We start from the raw sequence: 23,551 nt of genomic DNA on the forward strand, positions 1-23,551 counted from the left end.
AAGTGAAAAGTGGTAGGCCAGTGGAACCCATCTATCACTAATATCTGCAGAGGACAGAACAGGGACAGCTGGAGAGCAGCTACCCTTTGAGATGCATAAAACTTAGGTACTACCTAATCTTCAGTAGCTGGGAGATAGAACCATACATAAGACAGTTTAGAAAGCAGACAAAGGGAGAGAAAGACCACTCCAGAGTACAAAGTGTAGAGCACCAGAGTCCAGAATGTTCATTGCTACAGAGGGCAGGGCTTGAAGTGAAAGAAAGAGCAAGAACCTTAGGAAATATATACTGAAGTTTGAGCTGTGAACATTCAGAATCAAATTTTTTTTCCAAAAGAAAATTTAGAGAGCAGAACAGAGAGAGCAGTTCAGTGAGTGAAACTGGTAGAAGTGGTGCTGCAGGAGATAGAGATGGAAGAAAGAAAAAATGAGACCTATCAGAAGGCTGTGTCCACATCTTAGAGATCCAAGATGGCAAATAGAGGGAGGAAGCAGATAGCATAAGCTCCATAAATGAAAAATCTTGCTGAGATGCTGGAGCCACACTTGGCAGGAAAAATCTATCAATAAGAAGTAGAACTTTGACAAGCCAAACCCCCAACCCACACAAAGCTTCTCCATGCCATGTTACACTGAGAAAACAGGAGGGCTCCTTCACCACCAGATGCTGGCTCCAAACCTGCTTGGGAGATGCAGACCATCAGGTGAGCAAATAAGCAGTACCTAGTACTCCCACAGCCACCCCTGGGATAAACCAGCATAGCCCCCTGAACAGACTGACCCCGCCCCACAAAAAAAAAGAAATAAAAACTGAATAATAAACAAGGAACTGAAAAGGACACATAGCAAAGGAATAGGGTGTTCTGAGTGCACTTGGGGAGAAGGGCAAGAAGCTACTCTCCATGGGAACTTTTAGTAAACAAAGCCTGCAATAGTAATTGGCAAGCAAGCTCCCCTAACGAAGAAGGGAGGAGGACAACAAGCTGCTCTCCACCTGAACCTTTAGTAAACAATGCCTGTAATAGTAGACTAACAGTAGGCAACAGATGAGCTGCTGCCTGAAACATAGCAGATAGTGGTACACAAAACTGTAACCTGACCCAACTACCTGGCAAGACTATGAGAGAGCTACTTCTTAAATACCAACAACAGGACTGGATGTTGAAGGAGTAACACCAGAACTACTAGGACTGAGACTTCATTGCTCCTGAACCTGGGATTTTTTTTTTCTTTTTTGTTCTTTTCCTTTCTCTCTAAATGCTTGTTGAGTTTACTGTTGGTTAGTACACCATCTCCATCTCTCCCCCCTGATTTCTTTGGTCCTCTATTTTATTTTTCTTTTCTTTCTTTTACTTTTTACTCTTTCCTTCCACATTTCATGAATTTACTATTATAAGCTAACCAATACTAAATTACACACAGAACAGGGACAGTAACGGCAACAAGTGGAATGATAGAAACACAGAAAAGGGATGGAAACCATTCTCCTCCCCCAAAAAAATAAATAAAGGAGTCAGAGGGAAATGAAGAAAATGGATACCAGTTTCCACACCCCAACAAAACAAAGATAGACTATCCCAAGGAACACAATGAAGCCCACAAGAAAACCCTGAAAGAAGAAATCACTGAGAATTTCATGGAGGTATTACTAGACAAGATCAACCAAAATGTACAGGAGGCACTCAAGAAATTCCAAGACAATAAAAACAAAGAACATGAGAAGACACAAAAACAAATAAGTGAACTCATAGGAGACCTAAATAAAAACTAAAGTGAAACAGAGAACACCATAAATAGAGAGATAAATGAATTAGGGTTGAAAATTGACAATATTGAAGAGGAAGTGACACATGATATGGAAAAACCTCAGAAAAAAGAATGAAACAGAAATACAAAACAAAATGGAAGGCCATTCCAGCAGAATAGAACAAACAGAACACAGAATCTCAGAACTTGAAGATGAAATGGAAATTAAAGGAAAAACTGAAGAACTATTACTGAAAAAACTCAAAACCTGTGAAAGGAATATACAAAAACTCACCAACTTCATCAAAAGACCAAACCTGATCATGGGTGTTGAACAAGGAGAAGAGGTGCAAGCAAAATGAATTCGTAATATATTCAACAAAATAATAACAGAAAACTTCCCAAATCTAGAGAAAACTATGCCGATTCAGGTACAAGAGCCCTCCAAGACACCAAACAGACTTGACCAAAATAGAACTACTCCATGACATATTATCATTAAAACAACAATCACAGAGAATAGAGAAAGAATATTGAAGGTTGTAAGAGAGCAGAAACAAATAACATACAAAGGTAAACCCATCAAAATCATGGCAGATTTCTCAATGGAAACCTTCAAAGCAAGAAGAGCATGGGATGAGGTTTCTGGGCACTGAATGGAAATAACTTCAACCCTAAGATACTCTACCCAGCAAAACTATCATTCAGAATAGATGGAGCAATAAAAGTCTTCCATGAGAAGCAGAAGCTAAAACAATATATGACCACCAAGCTACAACTACAAAAGATTCTTCAAAGAATCCAGCACACAGAAAATTAAAGCATACCAAACCATGAAAGGACAGGCACTACCAAACTACAGAAGAAGAAAAGGCAAGAAAATAGACAGTAACACTGATTTAGCTACACACAATCAAACCCTTAAACAGCAAAGGCAACTAAATGACAGGAATCACCACATACCTATCAATACTAACACTGAATGTAAATGGACTTAATTACCCCATCAATAGACAGCATTTGACAAACTTGTTTAAAAAGGGAGATCCAACATTGTGTTGCTTACGGGAGACCCAACTCATCGACAGAAACAAGCACTGGCTTAGGGTGAGAGGCTGGAAGAAGCTTTACCAAGCCAATGGCTCCTGAAAACAGGCAGGAGAAGCAGTACTTATCTAGGACAAAGTAGAATTTGATCAAATGAGATAAAGAAGGACATTCCATACTAATAAAAGGGGAAATACACCAAAAGGAAATAACAATTATCAAGGTATATGCACCCAAAGTCAATGCACCCAATTTCATCAAACATACACTAAAGGACCTAAAAGCATATATAAACTCTGGCACAATAGTAGTGGGAGACTTTAATACCTCCCTATCACCAATAGATAGGTCATCCAAACAAAAAAATCAATAAAGAAATCCTAGATCTAAACACACCATAGATGAAATGTACCTAACCCATGTCTACAAAATATTTCATCCAACTTCTGCACAATATACATTCTTCTCAGCAGCCCCTGGAACCTTATCCAAAATTGATCATGTCTTAGGGCACAAAGCAAGCATCAGCAAATATAAGAAAGTAGAAATAATCTCATGCATTCTATCTGATTACAATGCATTAAAACTAGAACTCAACAACAAAGACAATAGTAAAAGACATGCAAACAGTTGGAAGCTGTTTTCTCAATGATCAATGGGTCATTGATGAAATAAAAGAGGAAATTAACATGTTCCTGGAAGTTAATGAAAATGAAAACATGACCTACCAAAACCTATGGGACACAGCAAAGGCAGTCCAGAGAGGAAAGTTTATAGCCATGAGTGCTTATATTAAAAGGACAGAAAGATCTCAAATCAATGACCTAATGCTACAACTCAAACTCCTAGAAAAACAAGAACAAGCAAATCCCAAAACAAACAGAAGGAGAGAAATAATAAAAATAAGAGGTGATATAAATGAAATAGAAACAAGAAAAACCTTACAAAGAATCAATGAAACAAAAAGCTGGTTCTTTGAAACAATATACAATATTGATGGACCTCTTGCAAACCTGACTAAAAGAGGAGAGAAAAATCCCAAATCAGTAAAATCAGAAATTCAAAAGGGGAGATAACAACAAACACCACAGAAATCCAGGAAATTATCAGACATCAGACACTACTTCAAGAACCTATATTCTATACTTATTTGGCAAGGGAGATACCATGATCATGAAGGTCGTTTTCCCAGGGTGAGGCTTATCCATTGACTCCAGATGTGCTTACCCGTGCAATTTCCCCTAATGTGGGAAACTTGACTACATAATTTGTGGTAGTGGGAGACTGTGTTCACTCTCTTTCCACATATTAAAAAGAAAAAAAAGAACCTATATTCTAATAAATTTGAAAATCTTGAAGAAATGGACAGATTTCTAGATACTATGACCATCCAAAATTGAACCAACAGAACATTAATCACCTGAATGCATCTATAACAATAACAGAAAGTGAACTACCAATAAAAAGTAGGCTAAAAGAGAAGAGTCCAGGACCTGATGGGTTCTAGGCTGTATTCTATCAGACCTTTAAAGAACTAAAACCAACCCTCCTTAAACTGTTACATGAAATTGAAAGGGAAGGAAACTGCCTAACTCATTGTATGAAGCCAGTATTACACTCACACAAAAACCAGACAAACATACCTCCAAAAAGAGGAACTACAGCCAATCTCCTTAATGAACATCAATGCAAAAATACTCAATAAAATAATGGCAAACTGAATTCAACAATACATCAGAAAGTTCATTCATCACAACCAAGTAGGCTTCATCCCAGGAATGCAGGGGTGGTTCAACATATGTGAATCAATAAAGGTCACACAGCACATTAATAGAAGCAAAGACAAAACCACTTGGTCATCTCAATAGATGCAGAAAAAGCTTTTGACAAGACCCAACACCACTTCATGATAAAAGCTCTAAGAAAACTAGTAATAAAAGGAAAGTACCTCAACATTATAAAAGCTTTATTTGACAAACCCACAGCTAACATCATACTTAATGGTTAATTAACTGAAACCATTTTCCCTAAAATCAGGAATGACACAAGGGTGCCCACTATCCCCACTCATATTCAAGACAGCACTGGAATTCTGTGCCAGAGCAATTAGGGAAAAAGAAGAAATAACAGGAATACAAATAGGTAAAGTGTCAAAATATCCCTATTTGTAGACGACATGATTCTATACCTTAAAGACCCAAAAAAACTACCCCAAAACTCCTAGACACCATTAACAGCTACTGCCAAGGTGGCAGGATACAAAATCAACTTACAAAAAATCATTAGCATTTCTATATACCAACAATGAACAAACTGAGAAAGAATATATAGAAACAATTCCATTTACAATAGCCTCAAAAAAAATCAAATACCTAGGAGCAAACTTAACAAAGGATGTGAATGATCTCTACAAGGAGAACTACAAACCCATGAATAAATAGATCGAGGAAGACTACAGAAGGTGGAATGATCTCCTGTGCTCATGGATTGGTAGAATCAACATAGTAAAAATAGCTCTACTACCAAAAGCATCTACATGTTTAATGCAATTCCCAACAAAATACCAATGACATTCATCACCAAGATTGAAAAATCTACCCAAAATTCATTTGGAAAAAGAAGAGATGGCGAATAGCCAAGGCAATACTCAGCAAAAAGAACAATGCTGGAGGTATCACAATACCTGACTTCAAACTATATTACAAAGAAATAGCAGTAAAAACAGCATGGTACTGGCACAAAAACAGATATGAAGACCAGTGGAACAGAAAAAAGGATCCAAATATGAATCAACTTAGAATGTAACACATTTGTACATAGAAGCAATGCTAGGAATCTCTCTGTATATATATCTTTATCTTAACTACAAAAAAGCTTTGTCTTTCTTAGTATTGTTTATACTCTCTCTTCAACAAAATTAAAGATCAGATTTCCAGATTTTGCCTGGAAGTGAGGGGGATTGAGGGGGAGAGGGAGTGTGTGGGGGGTAGTGGGGAGAAATGGTCCAAACAATGTATGCACATATGAATAAATGAATAAAAAAAAGAAAGAATTAGAGGCTCAGAAAACATGATTAATACTAGTCTCCATATCTAGTAGATTTGCATTCTAAGAAGATAATGGTCCTGGATTCTGCACAACATCTATATGCTTGCCAGCATTTGGTTATAGTGTAATGTCAGGAAGCTATTTTGAATGACTCCAATCTGAATCTGTGACTTATGAGTCAACATTGTTCACATTGTCTGGTTAAGTAGAGAAGCTCCAGCAGAGGGAGGAGGGTAGCAAGTGATTATGTGCAGAAACTAAGTTGACGAAAGTCAGAAATCTGGAGAGTGGCACCCCCATAGGGCTTCCCTTTTATACAACTGAACATTTGAAGGCACCAGAAAGGAGGACCTGACAACTGGAAGCTTATAAGCTACCCCGTCTAGTTCAGGGAATCAGGATGACTGCTAACAAATCTCCACTAGCTTTGCCTCCAAAATCATTAGCTCTGGTTGCTAGGTAACCAACAGAATGGAAAAAAGAAACCAAACAGCACTCAGACTATTGTCACCAGATAGTTCACCAAAGTGAGACAGAAAGAAACATGGCAGCATAATGAAGATTACACAGCTACCCACGCAACTGACATCCTTAGAAGACTGGAAAACTACACACACACACACACACACACACACACACACACACACGTTTCATTTTTTTATTGTTTTATTACACATATGTGCATACAGGGCTTAGGTCATTTTTCCCCCCTGCCCCCACCCCCTCCCTTACCACCCACTCCACCCCCTCGCTCTCCTCCACCCCCTCAATACCCAGCAGAAATTATTTTGCCCTTATCTCTAGTTTTGTTGAAGAGAGAGTATAAGCAATAATAGGAAGGAACAAGGGTTTTTGCTGGTTGAGATAAGGATAGCTATATAGGGAGTTGACTCACATTAATTTCCTGTGCGTGTGTGTTACCTGCTAGGTTAATTCTTTTTGATCTAGCCTTTTCTCTAGTTCCTGGTACCCTTTTCCGATTGGCCTCAGTTGCTTTTAAGGTATCTGCTTTAGTTTCTCTGCATTAAGGCCAACAAATGCCAGCTAATTTTTAAGGTGTCTTACCTATCCTCACCCCTCCCTTGTGTGCTCTCGCTTTTATCATGTGCTCAAAGTCCAATCCCCTTGTTGTGTTTTCCATTGATCTAATGTTCACATATGAGGGAGAACACACGATTTTTGGTCTTTTGGGCCAGGTTAACCTCACTCAGAATGATGTTCTCCAATTCCACCCATTTACCAGCGAATGATAACATTTCGTTCTTCATCATGGCTGCATAAAATTCCATTGTGTATAGATACCACATTTTCTTAATCCATTCATCAGTGGTGGGGCATCTTGGCTGTTTCCATAACTTGGCTATTGTGAATAGTGCTGCAATAAACATGGGTGTGCAGGTGCCTCTGGAGTAACCTGTGTCACAGTCTTTTGGCTATATTCCCAAGAGTGGTATTGCTGGATCAAATGGTAGATCAATGTTTAACTTTTAAAGTAGCCTCCAAATTTTTTTCCAGAGTGGTTGTACTAGTTTACATTCCCACCAACAGTGTAAGAGGGTTCCTTTTTCCCTTCATCCTCGCCAACACCTGTTGTTGGTGGTGTTGCTGATGATGGCTATTCTAACAGGGGTGAGGTGGAATCTTAGTGTGGTTTTAATTTGCATTTCCTTCATTGGTGGAGATGGTGAGCACTTTTTCATGTGTTTTTTGGCCATTTGAATTTCTTCTTTTGAGAAAATTCTGTTTAGTTCACTTGCCCATTTCTTCATTGGTTCATTAGTTTTGGGAGAATTTAGTTTTTTAACTTCCCTATATATTCTGGTTATCAGTTCTTTGTCTGATGTATAGCTGGCAAATATTTTCTCCCACTCTGTGGGTGTTCTCTTCAGTTTAGAGACCATTTCTTTTGATGAACAGAAGCTTTTTAGCTTTATGAGGTCCCATTTATCTATGCTCTTAGTTGCTGTGCTGCTGGGGTTCGTTGAGAAAGTTCTTACTTATACCTACTAACTCCAGAGTATTTCCTACTCTTTCCTGTATCAACTTTAGAGTTTGTGGTCTGATATTAAGCTCCTTGATCCATTTTGAGTTAATCTTGGTATAGGGTGATATACATGGATCTAGTTTCAGTTTTTTGCAGACTGCTAACCAGTTTTCCCAGCAGTTTTTGTTGAAGAGGCTGCTATTTCTCCATCGTATATTTTTAGCTCCTTTGTCAAAGACAAGTTGGTTATAGTTTTGTGGCTTCATATCAGGGTCCTCTATTCTGTTCCATTGGTCTTCATGTCTGTTTATGTGCCAGTACCATGCTGGTTTTATTGCTACTGCTTTGTAATATAGTTTGAAGTCAGGTATTGTGATACCTCCTGCATTGTTCTTTTGACTGAGTATTGCCCTGGCTATTCATGGCCTCTTGTGTTTCCATATAAATTTCATGGTAGATTTTTCGATCTCTTTAATGAATGTCATTGGAATTTTGATGGGATTGCATTAAACATGTAGATTACTTTTGGGAGCATCAACATTTTTACTATGTTGATTCTACCAATCCATGAGCATGGGAGATCTCTCCACTTTCTATAGTCTTCCTCAATCTCTTTCTTCAGAAGTGTATAGTTTTTCTTGTAGAGGTCTTTCACATCTTTTGTTAGGTTTATGCCTAGGTATTTGATTTTTTTTGAGGCTATTGTAAATGGAATTGTTTCCATACATTCTTTTTCAGTTTGCTCATAGTTAGTGTATAGAAATGCTAATGATTTTCCTATGTTGATTTTATATCCTGCTACCTTGCTATAACTATTGATGATGTCTAGAAGCTTCTGAGTAGAGTTTTTTGGGTCTTTAAGGTATAGGATCATGTCATCTGCAAATAGGGATATTTTGACAGTTTCTTTACCTATTTGTATTCCTTTTATTCCTTCTTCTTGCCTAATTGCTCTGGCTAGGCATTCCAGTACTATGTTGTATAGGATTGGAGATAGTGGGCATCCTTGTCTGGTTCTTGATTTTAGAAGGAGTGGTTTCAGTTTTTCTCCAGTAAGTATAATGCTGGCTGTAGGTTTGTCACATATAGCTTTTATAATGTTGAGGTACTTTCCTTCTATTCCTAGTTTTCTTAGAGCTTTTATCATGAAATGATGTTGGATCTTATCAAAGGCTTTTTCTGCATCTATTGAGATGATCAAGTGGTTTTTGTCTTTGCTTCTGTTAATGTGGTTTATTACATTTATTGATTTTCGTATGTTGAACCACCCCTGCATTCCTGGGATGAAGCCTATTTGGTCATGGTAAATAATCTTTTTGATGTGTTGTTGAATTTGGTTTGCCATTATTTTGTTGAGGATTTTTGCATCAATGTACATTAAGGAGATTGGACTATAGTTCTCTTTTTTGGAGGTGTCTTTGCCTGGTTTTGGGATAAATGTAATCCTGGCTTCATAAAATGTGTTTGGCAGTTTTACTTCCCTTTCTATTTCATGGAACAGTTTAAGGAGGGTTGGTGTCTGTTTTTCTTTAAAGGTCTGATAGAATTCAGCAGAGAATCCATCAGGTCCTGGACTTTTCTTTTTGGGGAGACTCATACACATTTCATTTTTATCTTATTTTTAACACCTTTCTATTTGCTTCCTTTTCTTTTCTATATAGACTTTCACAATCAGAATGGCTTGAATATTTACATATATTTTATTTTTGTTTTATAGAATAAATTTTCCTCTTTTCTTTCATATTTCCCTTTTATATATTTCTTCTCCATTTAATATCTAATTTCTTTGATCTGCCCTCTTTTGTCCAGTAGTTTCTTTGTAAGATGGGCTTTTGCCATAAGGCTGAGGCTGGAATAGAGTTGCAGCCTCCCAGCCTCAGCCTTCTGAGTGCCAGAGTTGTAGTTTTAAGTCTCCACTTTTATGAGACTTCTTCACTAAGAAAACACTAAGAAACAGCATTTTTAGAAGATTTTATCCTATAGGCCAAGGTCCCTATTTTCTAAAGTTCTATTTGGAGTTATTTTGTTATTGTTATTTTGTTTTGTTTGAAGCTGGAGATCAAAACCTGGACCTTCTGTATGTTAGCAAGTGTGTTTTATCAGAAAGGTACATAACATGTTTTTAATATTTAATTTTTAATCCTCTTATTCCTCCCTCTACTGTCTCTCACACACATTTTATTGGTTTCTTGCTTTATTTAGATAAGTTCTCTCTCTCTCTCTCTCTCTTTCTCTGTGTGTGTGTGTATGTGTGTGTGTGTCTCCTTTCTTCTTTCTCATCTTTTCCCCTCTTCAGTTCTTCATTTGTATCATTTTTGGTTGTTTCTGTTCTTCTTCTTTCTTCCTCACCTTGCCTTTAGCTTAATCTTTTCTGTCTCTTTCCTCTTTCAAGTCCTCTCCTTCTATTTACTTATTTATTTTCTCTTCCTTCTGCTTGTTCCTAGAATTGTTCCCTAAAATTATTTTTCTTATTTTTGGCATTCCTGTCATTATTAACTAATATTATCTTAGTTCACACAGTATTATCTACCCTCCTTTTTCCTCTAATTTTATTCGACTTGTGGTGATAATTGTGTTTCCATGGCTGGTCTCTGTATCAGCTGTGGTTGCTACATCAGCTAGTTTTCTCTCTGTGTGGTGTTAGGGACTGAACATGATGCTTGAGTGTACTGTGTGAATGTTTGATACTAACCAAAAACTCCAATCCAGTGTATGAAGGTACACCTAAATCCAGCCACAATCCAGTCTGCATGAATATGGTAAAAGAATATGGGAAATTAAAACCTCCAGTCAGTGGTTTTAACCTAGATGCACAAATGTAGAAACACAAGAAATACAGAATTAGCAAAAAATAATTAATTCCAAAAGGTAACAATTTTACACACATTGATTCTAATGATAGTGAATTAAGTAAGATTCTGGAAAAATATTTCAAAAGAATGATTATAGGAATTAAAACTGGTCAATGACATCAAAGAGAACATGATTAAACATACCAATAAATTCAAAAAGAATATAAATAATGAAACAGGATACAATGCAAGATATGAAAGAGAGCATCAATATCAAGATAAAAATTTTGAAAAAAATTCAAATTAAAATTATGGAAATGAAAAACTTGGTAAGTCAATTAAAAATTCAGTTCAACTGGGTGCTGGTGGTCTATGCCTCATACCCCAAATATGTGGGAGTCTGAGATCAGGAGGATCATGGCTCAGGCCAGTCTAGCCAAAAAAAAATTGCAAGACCCCATCTCAATAGAAAAAAGCCAGATTTGGTGACATATGTCTGTCATTCCAGTGAGGGGAGGAATCTTAACATAGGAGTTTTGTAGTCAAGGGCAGACTAAGCAAAATTGAGACACTATCTTGAAAATAATCAGAGCAAGAAGGACTGGATGTGTGGCTCAGGCAGTAAGAGCTCCTGCTTAGTAAGCGTGGAGCCCTGAGTTCTAGGTACTCACCCAAAACACCTCAAAAACAAACAAATGAAAAAAAACCTTAGTTCAAAACCTTATCAATAAATAGACTATATTACAAGGATGCCAGAATATCAGGTCTTGGAGATAAGGAAGTGAATTAGGACATTTGGGCAATGATAACGTAAAAATTTAGCAAAGTATGAAAAGAACACACAGTAAAACTGGGACACCATTATAAGACCAAGCTTAGAAGTAAATGTAACATTTCCTTTATGAGAAAAGCTCTGAAGAAACTAAGAATAGAATAGTTATACCTCAACATGGTAAAGTCTACAAACCTATAGCTAACATGCACTGAATGAGGAACAACAGAATACATCTCTAAATTTAGAAATAAAGTATTTGCTCTCACCATTATATTCAATATAGTGCTGAATACAGTGCTGGCTTGACCAGAGCAATAAGGCAAATGAAAAAAATAAAAAGCATACAAATTTGAAAGGAAGAAGTCAAATTATACCTGTTTGCAAACTATATGATTCTATCCCAAAAAGACCTAAAAGACTCCACCAGAAAACTCTTAGATCTGATAAACACTTTCTGCAAAGTAGAAAGACACAAAATCATACAAGATTTTACATGCCAACAATGAACTCACTAAAAAAAAAAAAAAAAAAAAAAAAAGACCAAGGAGAAAAGCACATGTCCTTAAAAAATACACAGGCTAAAACTTAACCAAAGATGTTAAGGACCTTTATAATGAAAACTGGAAAGCACTGAAGAAAAGAATTGTAGAAGACACTACAATTAATGGATCAGAAGACTTAATATATTCATTTGCCAAAATGATATAAAAATTGATGCAATCACCACCAAATTTCCAATAATATTCTTCACAGAAATAGAAAAAAAAATCCAATAGAAATATGAAAAACCACCAAATAACCAAAACAATCCTGTGCTTGAGGTGTCAGAATATATGTCTTCAAATCATACAAAAGCAGCATGTTACTGGCACAAAAACAGGCACGTAGACCAATGGAATAGGAGATCCAAAAACAACACTACATAGCTAAAGTCACCTGATTCTTGGCAAACATTCCCAAAACACAGATTTTCAAAAAAGATAACTTCTTTAACAAATATGCTGGAAAAACTGGATATCCACCTGTAGAAGACTAAAACTAGATTCCCTATCTCTCAATATAAGACCTAAAAATCAAAATGCTTCAAGAAAACATAAGAGAAATATTTCAAGATCAAGGCACAGGTAATGACTTTCAGAAGAGGACTCCAGTAGTTCAGGAAATAATTGCAATAACTAACAAATGGGACTGCATCAAATTAAAATGCTGCTGTACAGCAATGAAACAACCAACAGAATAAAGACACAGAATTGGATAAAATCTTTGCAAGATGTTCATCCAACAAATTTAGACTATATAATGAACTCAAAAAATTAAATAATGGCCAGGTACAGTTGCTCATGCCTGCAATTTCAGCTACTTAGGAGGTAGAGATTGTGGGATTGCAGTTTATGGCAAGCCCAAGCAAAAATTTTGTGAGACCTCATAACAAACAAGATAAGCATGGTGGTACACATCTATCTGTAATCCCAGCTATGTGAGAGGCATATGGAGGAGGATGGTGAACTAACTCCAGTCTTGGTAAACACAGACTGGACATATGGCTCAATTGGTATAGCTCTAATTGAAACTACTGAAGTAGTTTCAAATGAAATAGTGCTAAAAATAGACAAGAAAAAAGAAAGCAATTAAATAAATAAATCAGCAATGGAATTAAACAGATTCTAATGAAGAACTCCAAATGTTCAATAAATACATGGAAGATGCTCAAAATCTTTAGCCATTAGGGGAATGAAAAGCAACACTACATTGATATTTCATCTTACCCCTGTCAGAATGGCCATTATCAAGAAAACAAACAAATGAGGCAGATATGTAAGGGAGAATGAATCCTTGTTCACTGCTGCTTTAAATTTAAATTAGTTCTGCCACCGTGGAAAGCATTGAGGAGAGATTTCAAAAGATTAAAATGGCACTTCCTTATGATCCAGCCTAACCACCTTCGGTTATATACTCAAAAGATGGAAAGCTATCTTACTACATACATTCCTCCTTACCCATGTTCATCAAGGAGACATTCATAACAACCAGATTATGAAATACGACTAGGTTCACATCAGCAGATGCATGTATAAAGAAAACATGGCATACACATATAATGGAGGTTTACATAATAATAAAGAATAATGAAATTATTTGCAGACCAATGGATGAACTGGAGGTCATCAAGTTAAGTGAAGTAAGTCAGCCCCACAAAGACAAATATCACATATGTGAATTCCAGGGAGAAAACGAAGGCATGAAAGTAAAATAGGGACCAGTGGGGATGAGGAGGATGTGAATATGACCAAACTGTTCTATGCATATATGGAAATGCATAATGGAACCCCTTACTGTGTACAATTAATATGTGTTAATAAAAGAGAAATAATAGATCAAAATCATGTTGAACTGAATAAAAGGAAAACTAGGAACATTTCCATCATTTTATTTTTCACTTTCTTAAAATACAGGTATATTGATAGATCATTATATACAAAATAAATCACAGTGTATCATAATATACAATGTACATTTAAGATGTAGTCAATTTACAGACCTGTGCAAACTTCACAGCACAAAGTCATCACAAAGATCTCTTAAATCCATTTGTGGTGACTTCCTGAATCTTTAGATTTTTCTTTCCTGGATATTTCATGTATATGAACCATATGAAATATGAAGTTTTTGGAGAGGAAGTGTTTTTCACACAGCATAGTCCCGTGCAAGTTATCCATGTTGTAATACATCTAGTGTTTTGTTATTTTTAAGGGCTGAATAACAGTGTACTACATGGATATATCTCAGTTTACCCTCCCATTCAGCAGCTGAGGGGAATTTAAACAGCTACCAGTGTGGGGTTATTACAAATGATTCTTTCACAAATATCTATGTACAAATTTATTTGTGGACATATATTTTAATTTCCTGTCAGTGGAATTCCTCAGTCAGGTGGTAAATTTGAGTTTGTTGAATTCAATTTTAAAAAACTGGGCATTGTAAAAACATTTACCATTTTTCACATCTTTGCTAATATTTGTTATTTACTATTATTATTGCTAATAATATTATTACTATTATTGTCATCATCATTCTGCTATTTGGGTGTGATATAATGTTTTAGTATGCAGTTTCCTGATAATAAGTGATGTTAATCAACTTTTATTGTGCTTCCAACACTTTTCATGTATTTTCTTTTTAAATATTTATTGAATTATTTAGCAAATTTAAAATTTTTCATCTTTTTTATTATTCATTTGGAGTCCTTTATATATTGTAGCTATGCCTTTTGAAGACATGATTTGCATGTATTTTCTCCCAGTCCATACTTTGTTTTTTTCCTCCCTATATTGTTGTGCTGGGTGGGGGTACATTGTGGCATTTACACAGGTTCTTACAATGTATCAAATATACCATACTTGAATTCACCTGTTCTACAATTCTCCTTTATTCCCCCTTCCCCAATTCCTGCAACAGTTTCATCCGGTATCATTTTTGCATTTACATACATGTGTACGCACTTTTGCACATATTCACTCTCCTACCCCTTTCCCTGTCAACTCTCCCCTCTCACTGGTGTCAACCCTCTCAACTGGGCAGGACCTGTTCTGTCCTCCTGTTCTCTGAATTTGTAGAAGAAAAAAGAGAAAAGATAAAAAGAAAAACATGATATTTTACCTTGTTTGTGATAAAGGTAGCTACACAGAGTTTCCTTGTGATATTTCCATGTATATATGTATTACAACCCCAACTTGTTTATCTCCTCTAATTTTCTTCATTCTACTTTAGTCCCTTTCTTATGGTTGGTTCAGTCAGTTTAATATTTCTATATTCATTCTTGTATATAAAGAATATAACTTGTATATAAAGAATATATCAAGTTCTTAGTTTTGTTCCCCCTCCCTTGTATGACATCCCCTTAGTATGAACAATGTTTCAAAATAGTGCTGCATTTTTATTAGGTCAATATGCCACAAATGAGAGAGAACATGTAGCTTTTGGCCTTCTGAGTCTGTTCCATTTATTTACCTGTGAATGACAAAAATGACAAAATTGCATTCACAGTAAAACTAGAACTTAACAGCAAAAGAAGTAGCAAAAAATACTCAAAAATTGGATGCTGAATAACATGTTCCTTAATGATCAGTGGGTCATAGAAGAAATAAGAGAGGGAATCAAAAAGTTCCTCAAATTTAATGAAAATTAAAACACAACATATCAGAACCTATGGGACACAGAAAAGGCAGTCCCAAGAGAAAAGTTTATCTTTCTGTTAAAAACACAGAAAGATCTCAAATATATCATATAGTGCTACATCTGAAACTCATAGAAAAACAAGAACAGCTAAACACAAAACAGTCAGAAGGAAACAGTAAATATGAGGGCTGAAAACAACAAAATATAAAAACCATACAAAGAATCAGCAAAACAAAAATCTGATTCTTTGAAAAAATAAGTAAGATTGATAAACCTATGTCAAATCTGACTAAAATGAGAAGGGAAAAGACCCAAATTAATAAAATCAGAAATGAAAAAAGGGAGATAACAAACACCAAGGAAATCCAGGCAATCAGCAGGGACTATGTTGAGAACCTATAGTCAAATAAATTGGAAAATCTAGAAGAAATGGAGAAATTTCTAGATGCATATAACCATCCAAAATTGAACCAAGAGGATATTAATCACCTAAGCAGATCTGGAACACACAATGAAATTGAAGCAGCAATAAGGAGTCTCCCAAAAAAGAAAAGTCCAGAACCTGATGTATTCTCTGCTGAATTATACCAATAAGGAAGAACTAATACCAATACCCCTTAGACTTTTCCATGAAATAGAAAAGGAAGGATCACTGCCATTCCATACTTTGAAGAATTAGTTTATTGATGAAGATATAATTCATTACTAAACTAAGGCAGTTTTAAACTTTATATTGTTAACAAGATATATCTAAGCAAAACTGTAAAATATAAGGATAATTTGCTATAATCTTTCAGGATCTCTTTCAAATAGATACATATATAAATAATTTGAAAATATAATTAATATATATGATAAATGTCATATTTCCTTATTTACAAGACAGTTAATAATAAAAGATGATTTATTTTGATAAAGCTGAAAAAGAGACTTCGATAAAGATCATTTGAAAACTTTTCATTCCTTTGAGCACCTATATTTGTTTTGTTCCTGAACAAAATGATTATGTAACATATAATATAATGTTTTCTTAGATTGGGTGACTAGAAGAACATTGCATAGACTGAGTGGCTTAGTTAACACTATTTCTCACTATTCTGAGACTGAAAAGCCCAATACTAAGCTGAAGGTAGAATCAGTTCTTAGATCTGTCTTCCTGGCTTGTCTTCTCACTGTGTCTTCACAAAGTAGAAAGAGAGTGATAGAGATGAGAGAGAAAGAAAGGGGGTGGGGGAGAGAAAGGGAGAGGGAGAAGGAATCTGAAAATTCCCTTTGGATGTCATCTAACCTTCAAGATATGGACTACTTTTTTATTTATATGTATATGACTATGTAGCCACTATAAAGTTACACTCCGAAAACCCATCTACTCTATTCTCCATGAAACAGGAAGGACAGTGTTGTAGTGTTTGGGATTTTCTTGTATATTAAGAGGTCTGAAGATATTGGAGGGTGGGAATAGTGATTATTTTCCATATATATAATATTACTTAGGAGAAGAAAGCAAGTCAATTTCTGTCTTTTTTCAACTCAAATATATAATTTCAGATTCGGAAAAAAGAGTGGGAGGAGACAAAAACTAAATTATGAGCATCTTATTTGTGTAGCAGCATGAAAAGGAATGCTATTAGTTTAAATTAAAGCACAGCAAGGCACTTCTGCATAATTCAAGCAAACAATTTAACAAATAAACTCTAGCCTCATTATTGTTATTTCCTAAATAGTCAAGCAGCTTGAGGACAATGAGAAAAATATTTTATAATGAAGGTTGATCATAAGAGAGCAGAGGTGAAAACCAGAAATGCTCACTTTCCAAAAAATGTAGATGGGAAGCTGTAGCCAAATATCTACTCTCAGAACAGATTTTAGCTGCTGTTAGTGTAGAATGAAATGCAAAAATATGTTTCTTAAGGCAAACTGAATTGAATAAAAGTCTTCTGATTTCCATTTTTGTTCTGTTTTAATGCTGCAAGTGAGTAAAATAACCACAGAAGAGTGGTGTTTAGATAACAAAGCAATGAACACATAGGGCAACTATAGAAGTCTGTTGCTAAAACCACACTTGAAATAATAATTCAGAAAACAATTGCTTATGGAGAAGACTCTGAAGCGACATATTTGTTCAAACTCTTATACTTGCAAAAGAAATTTTTTATCCTATGATTTTCTGGTGAATTGGCAAAAACAGTATATATTCACACACACACACACACACACACACACACACACATTTTCTCTTTTCTAAATTCCTGCATGTACTTTAAGACATTTAAATAATAAAGAGAACTACCATTAATGTGAGGTGTTTATTTCTGCTTCTCTAGTTTTTAAATCACATTTACATATGAGAAAATTAGAGGTATTGAAGTAACAATGAATTAACTAAGACCAAAATTCAGTAAAAGATATAGTAGATTTTCTACACTCAGGCCCATCTGATATCAAGGTGAGGGGGATGGTGGGATTGAGGGGGGTGGCAGGGAAAAGAGATAGACCAAACAATGTACACACATATGAATAAATGACTAAACAATATATATAAATAATAATGCAAATAAAATTTCCCTAAAACAAAGAAAACTGAATAAATGATAGTTATCATTCTGACTCTTAAAAAAAAAAAACCTGTGTTCTTTGATTTGTTGATGGACTTCTCCAGTAGTTATTGAGTGCCATCTATGGTTTGGACCTTCTATAACAGAGATCAAACAACAGACAACTTGCCCCTATTTAGAACTAAATAGGGAAGGGGAGGAGGCAATGCACCACACACAAGTGTCCTAGTATAATTTTATCAGCTCATTAGTGATTGCTGATACAGAGAAGTGAAGAAGGCTTTAAAAATGTATTTCAGAAGGATATTAGCGCCTTGATGTGAGGGGATTATAAAAAAAACTGACATAAAAATATACAAAGTCATAGTGTTCTAGAGAGTAATGATAAAAATTGCAAATTAATTTCATTAATTTAATAATATTCTACATTTGAAATAGAATTGTGTCCTTTTTTGCAAAATTAGATTTTAATTCATTTATAAAAAATAAGCTTTATTGTATCGCACATCACCCATCATTGCACTGAAAATTATTTCAGAACTCTTTGCCAAATCCTTTTCTCCAAACTTATTGCCATCATAATTCAAGTAGCCAACAAATAATTTTTTCATGCTCTAGTACACTGATTGAATTGATAAATATAAGATAATGAGTTAAGCAATTTAGTCAAAAAGCCAACTCATCTTTCAAGGTTTAGGTCAAGTGCCATCACCTCTGTTATGCTTTCCTTAACGTTTTCCACTAAAGGCAGAATTAATCTTTTTCACTTGTTCTAATATGTCTTAGTCAGCAATTGTTTCTGCAGTGATGCAAAACAAATTTTCCCTAAGAACTTTGGCTTTTTGCTGTAGGTGTTTATTTCTCACTCATTAGTCTATTGCTTACTTACAACCTATGTTGGCTTGGAGTCCAGAAAGTGAATGTGGTTTAGTTCTGATTTACAATTTCCACATTCTTCTTGAAACAGATACAATATTCTCATTGAAGACCATGGACAATAGCGTAATTAAGACATATGTCTCCTAAAACTTTGGCTGAGAACTAATAGGCAGTATGGAACCACAAAAGACCCCAGTAGTGAAAGCAATCTTGAGTAAAAATAAGAAATATAAAGACATCAAACTATCTGACTAAAAGTATATCACAAAGTTATAATAACCAAAGCAGCATAGCACAGGTTAAAAAAATACATAAACCAGCTGAGCAGAATTAAGAGTGCATAAATAAAATCATGCATTTACAGAAAGCTGATTTTTGATCAAGGTGCAAAGAATACACGATACAGAAAGGACAGCCTCTTTAATTAGTGGTATTGTGAAAACTGGAAATCCAAATGTAGAAGACTGATCCTACATACTGCTTCTCACCATACTAGCATCAACTAAAAAGAATCAAACTAGGGAGAATGGCACAGAGCACTGGACTGAGCAAGGTTTTTTCATTTTTTCAGATAAAATGTCAAAAGCTCAGGCAACAGACAGACAACTGGGATTATATCCAGCCAAAAAGCTTCTACAAAACAGAGGAAGTAACAGGGTGAAGAGAAAACATTGCAATCTATACATCTCACAAGGTTAGTATCTAGAAATTATAAGAAATTATAATAATAATTAAAAGGAAGTAAAGCACCTCAATAAAAATATACAAATAATATGTTTTTAAAATGGGCTAGATACCTGAATAAGCAACAAATATCACCCTTCACATACATAATACATAAAACTTCAGTGGCCATAATCAATAACCATTGCAGATATGCAAGCAAAACCACAATGTGAGATTATTTTACCCCACTTAGAATGTCATTTTCAATAAAAAAAATGTATGAAAATGCTGACAAAGATACAGAATAAGAGTGACTAATACCTTGTTGGCAGACATGTAAATTGTACAACTACTATGGAAACCATCATGGAAGGTCTTCAAAAAATTAAAAATAGATCCAGCAATCTCAATCTTGCCATACAACCAAAGGAATCCAAAGCAATATATCAAAGAGACATCTGCACTCCCACTTTTTGTTGTAATAGTATTCATTATAGCTAAGATAGGAAAACAAACAAAACATACATCAATGGATGAGTTCATTAAAAATGTGGTATACTTACACAAGATTAACAGGCATTTTGCTATGTCACAATATTAATATCATTTTACATATTTCTTCCCACTTTTACCTAAGATATCCCTTTGTGGATCACTGTTCTTTGCCTTATAAACATCATTTAGGATTCTTTGGTAAAGTCAATATTTTATAGTCTCCAATTATATATTTTTTATGTAAAATATTTTTGACACACTTGTCTTTTAAATATATTTTCACTGAGTGAAGAATTTCAGCTTGGTGTTCAGTCTCTTAAGTACTCTAAAGATAGAGCCATCAGAATTAGAATATAGCACATGTTTAGTCCTGTAAATTTTGGGGAAGAAGGCTTCCTATGAGCATCTCTACCTGGAATGAGGCCTGGAAATTTCATTCTGCAGATCAAAGCTCAAAATTTCGAAGATTGACCATCATGGTCAGTACTCTCATTTCCTGTTTAGGCTTTTTCTTTAACTACTCACAAGCCTTTTTTTTTATGTTTTACATTAATTTCATAAAATATTTTAGCCATCTTCTGTATTATTTTCAGTGGAAAAGGTCTTAAGCTATCCAGTCAAGCATATCACTTTCTACAAAATTGTTCTACGTTTACTGGTTGCAAGCACTGACAAAGACTTTCGAGTTTTTGCAAAAATATTATGTATATTTTTAAGCTTAAAAATGTATAATACGGTTTTTAATGATATACTTAGACATTACTTCTGAGCTTCATTTGCCTCTTGAAATACAGCAGGGAAGAATCCATCTGGAATCCTTTTCCTTGATCCTTAATTGGGCCAGTTTACTCTCGCACGCAAGTAATCAGCCTGTCTTTGGGCCCAAACCTACACCAAACGGTTAATTATACAAATCTTTTAGTAGTTGATTAATCCTTAATTCCCATTAGGCCCTGACTTTTCCTAATTAATTTTTAACTCCAATCTATTTTACAGAAAAAGATTTTTCATAATGTACTTTCATCATTTTATATTCAAATTACCTTGTATAGTCGGTCATATTCTCAAACTAATTTAAAATCAAGGGAGCATATGAGAACTGTGGAAGAAAGGAATCTCGGGAGAAGTCCACAGGCAATGATGTAGTTAGTATTAGTTGATTTAGAACATATTAATTTAGCAATTAGACTTTATGTAGATCTGTTGAAAGATAGATCAAGATTTTTACACGTTTAGGAACATTTCAAGGTCAAAACAAAGTTCTCAGAATTGCTAAAATGTCTTAAATTAGCAGGGAAGAAATTCCTTAACTTCAAAACACTGGCTAATTTATACTTTATAATGTGACATCATAAATATTGTCCTTTCTTTCAAAGACAAATATATCCCTAACATAAGCAACTATAATATGTGAAATTTGACCTCAGAGGTCAAATTTGGTGATTAATTCCTCATGATTCCTGTGTAACTTAGCTTCATACTTTCTATTCCAAACCTTTATATTAGCATGATTGCTGAGAGTAACTGTAAATGATAAATGATTTTCAATGGTAAATAAATACAGTATTAGCTTATCTTTGTAGTTCAGTAGCATAGATGTAAACATTTTTCCAGTATAATTTCCATCAGTGCCTAAAGTGTCTTACTAAATTGCTGCCTTTGGAGCTTCATCTTGTAGTATTGAAATGAAATTTCATAAATAAATATTAAAAACTACTCTTGATTTCCCATACATTCAATTCTATAACAAAAGTGGCTCTGACTCCAAAATATTTTCATCTCCCATCTTCTCAGCCTAATTTAAATCAGCATCAAGTCTCAAAAAAACTATTATATTTTCCTAATGAATCTTTTTACTACATTTTTGCTGACACTGCCCAAATCATGTTCCCTTCATACAATATCAGGGATGGTGACAATTTTTATTATGGTGGGTGACATGACCTTTACTGAGCTCATCCACCAGGGTGGAAATAACATAGGCACAAACTCAAAAATATTTTTAATGTCACTTAAATCTAAACTGTAAAAATAATAATAGGACAATTCAGACAGAACCTACAATTTTGGAAGCAACAGGTCCTTTGAAGTCACAGTAACACTTAAAAATGGTTAAGATTCACATCCAGAAATTTTCTAATAGGAAGGAAATTAAACACTCAACTTTCTTAAATAGAATTACAAAAAGGTAAAATTGTGGAGATGCAGTGCACTAGAACCATCAACAGGTATGATGTTAGCTGTGAGTTTGTCATAGATGAATTTTATTGCTTGAAACATGTTCATTCCTTCCCTCCTTCCTTCTCTCCTTCCCTCACTCTCTCCCTCCTTTCTTCCTTCCTTCCTTTCTTCTTCCTTCCTTCCTTCCTTTCTAGTCATTGTTTCCTAGCCTTGTATAGGCTAGGAAAGTACTTTATTACTGTGCTACATCCACAGATCTCATTTTTGAGAGACAAGGTCTCTTTCCATGTAGCAGAGGCTGGCCTTATATTCACAATCCTGGCATTATGAATGTGTACTAACATGCCTGACTTAGAGGTACATTTCGTCTATACCTAATGTGTTGGAGACTTTTATCCATGAAAGGATATTGAATTTTGTCAATTGTTTTTTTATTGCATCTATTGAAGTAATCATAGTTTTTGTTGTTGTTCTATGATGTATCACCTTTACCTATTTACTTCTGGTGAGCCATACTTTCATCACTGGAATATGTCTCACTAATCATGTTGAATGATCTTTAGTGTGTGGTTGAATGTGTTTGCTAATAATTGGTTGAAGATCTTTTAATTTCTTTTCATCAGTGATAGTAGCTCATGGTTTTATTTTTCTGTAATGTCTTTCTCTAGTTTCCATATTGGGGTAGGACTGGCCTCATAAGATGATCTTGGAAGCATTCTCTCTTCTTTGCTTTTTTTTTTTGTATCAGAAAAGCTAGTGTTTGAAGATATGGAAATATCAATTGCTCTGATTTGTTTTCTAGTTGATGTATAAATTATTTTTTCCTTTCTTCCTCTCTTGTTGCCTTTATTTGTGGTGATTATCTCTAGTAGTATGCTTTTAATTTTGTTTTTATTTTATCATTTTTATATTTACTCATATGCCCCGCCCCCGCTTCCGGGCCTAATCTGTTCTGTCCTCTTGTTCTCTAATTTTGTTAAGAGAAAACATAAAAGATAGTAAGAAAAACATGAAGTTTTGGTAGTTTGAGATAAGGATAGTTATACAGGGCAATTCTCTGTGTTGTTTTCACACACATGTATATTACAGCCCACATTGGTTCATCTCTACCAGGCCCCTTCACTACTTCCTGGTCACCTTCCTATTGTGGCATTGTTTAGTAGTATGCTTTGATTCTTTGTTTTTATTACTTGAACATATACCTGAA

General features: G+C 34.9%; 1 non-coding gene across 1 annotated transcript; it reads left to right on the top strand.

Moving 5' to 3' along the window:
• Positions 1 to 3,935: 3,935 nt before the first annotated feature.
• Positions 3,936 to 4,098, top strand: LOC141421927 (U1 spliceosomal RNA). Its single transcript, XR_012446615.1, has one exon. It is a non-coding gene; the product is annotated as a U1 spliceosomal RNA (small nuclear RNA).
• Positions 4,099 to 23,551: the final 19,453 nt, after the last annotated feature.

Source organism: Castor canadensis, chromosome 3, assembly GCF_047511655.1.
Source record: "Castor canadensis chromosome 3, mCasCan1.hap1v2, whole genome shotgun sequence".
Classification (NCBI taxonomy): domain Eukaryota; kingdom Metazoa; phylum Chordata; class Mammalia; order Rodentia; family Castoridae; genus Castor; species Castor canadensis.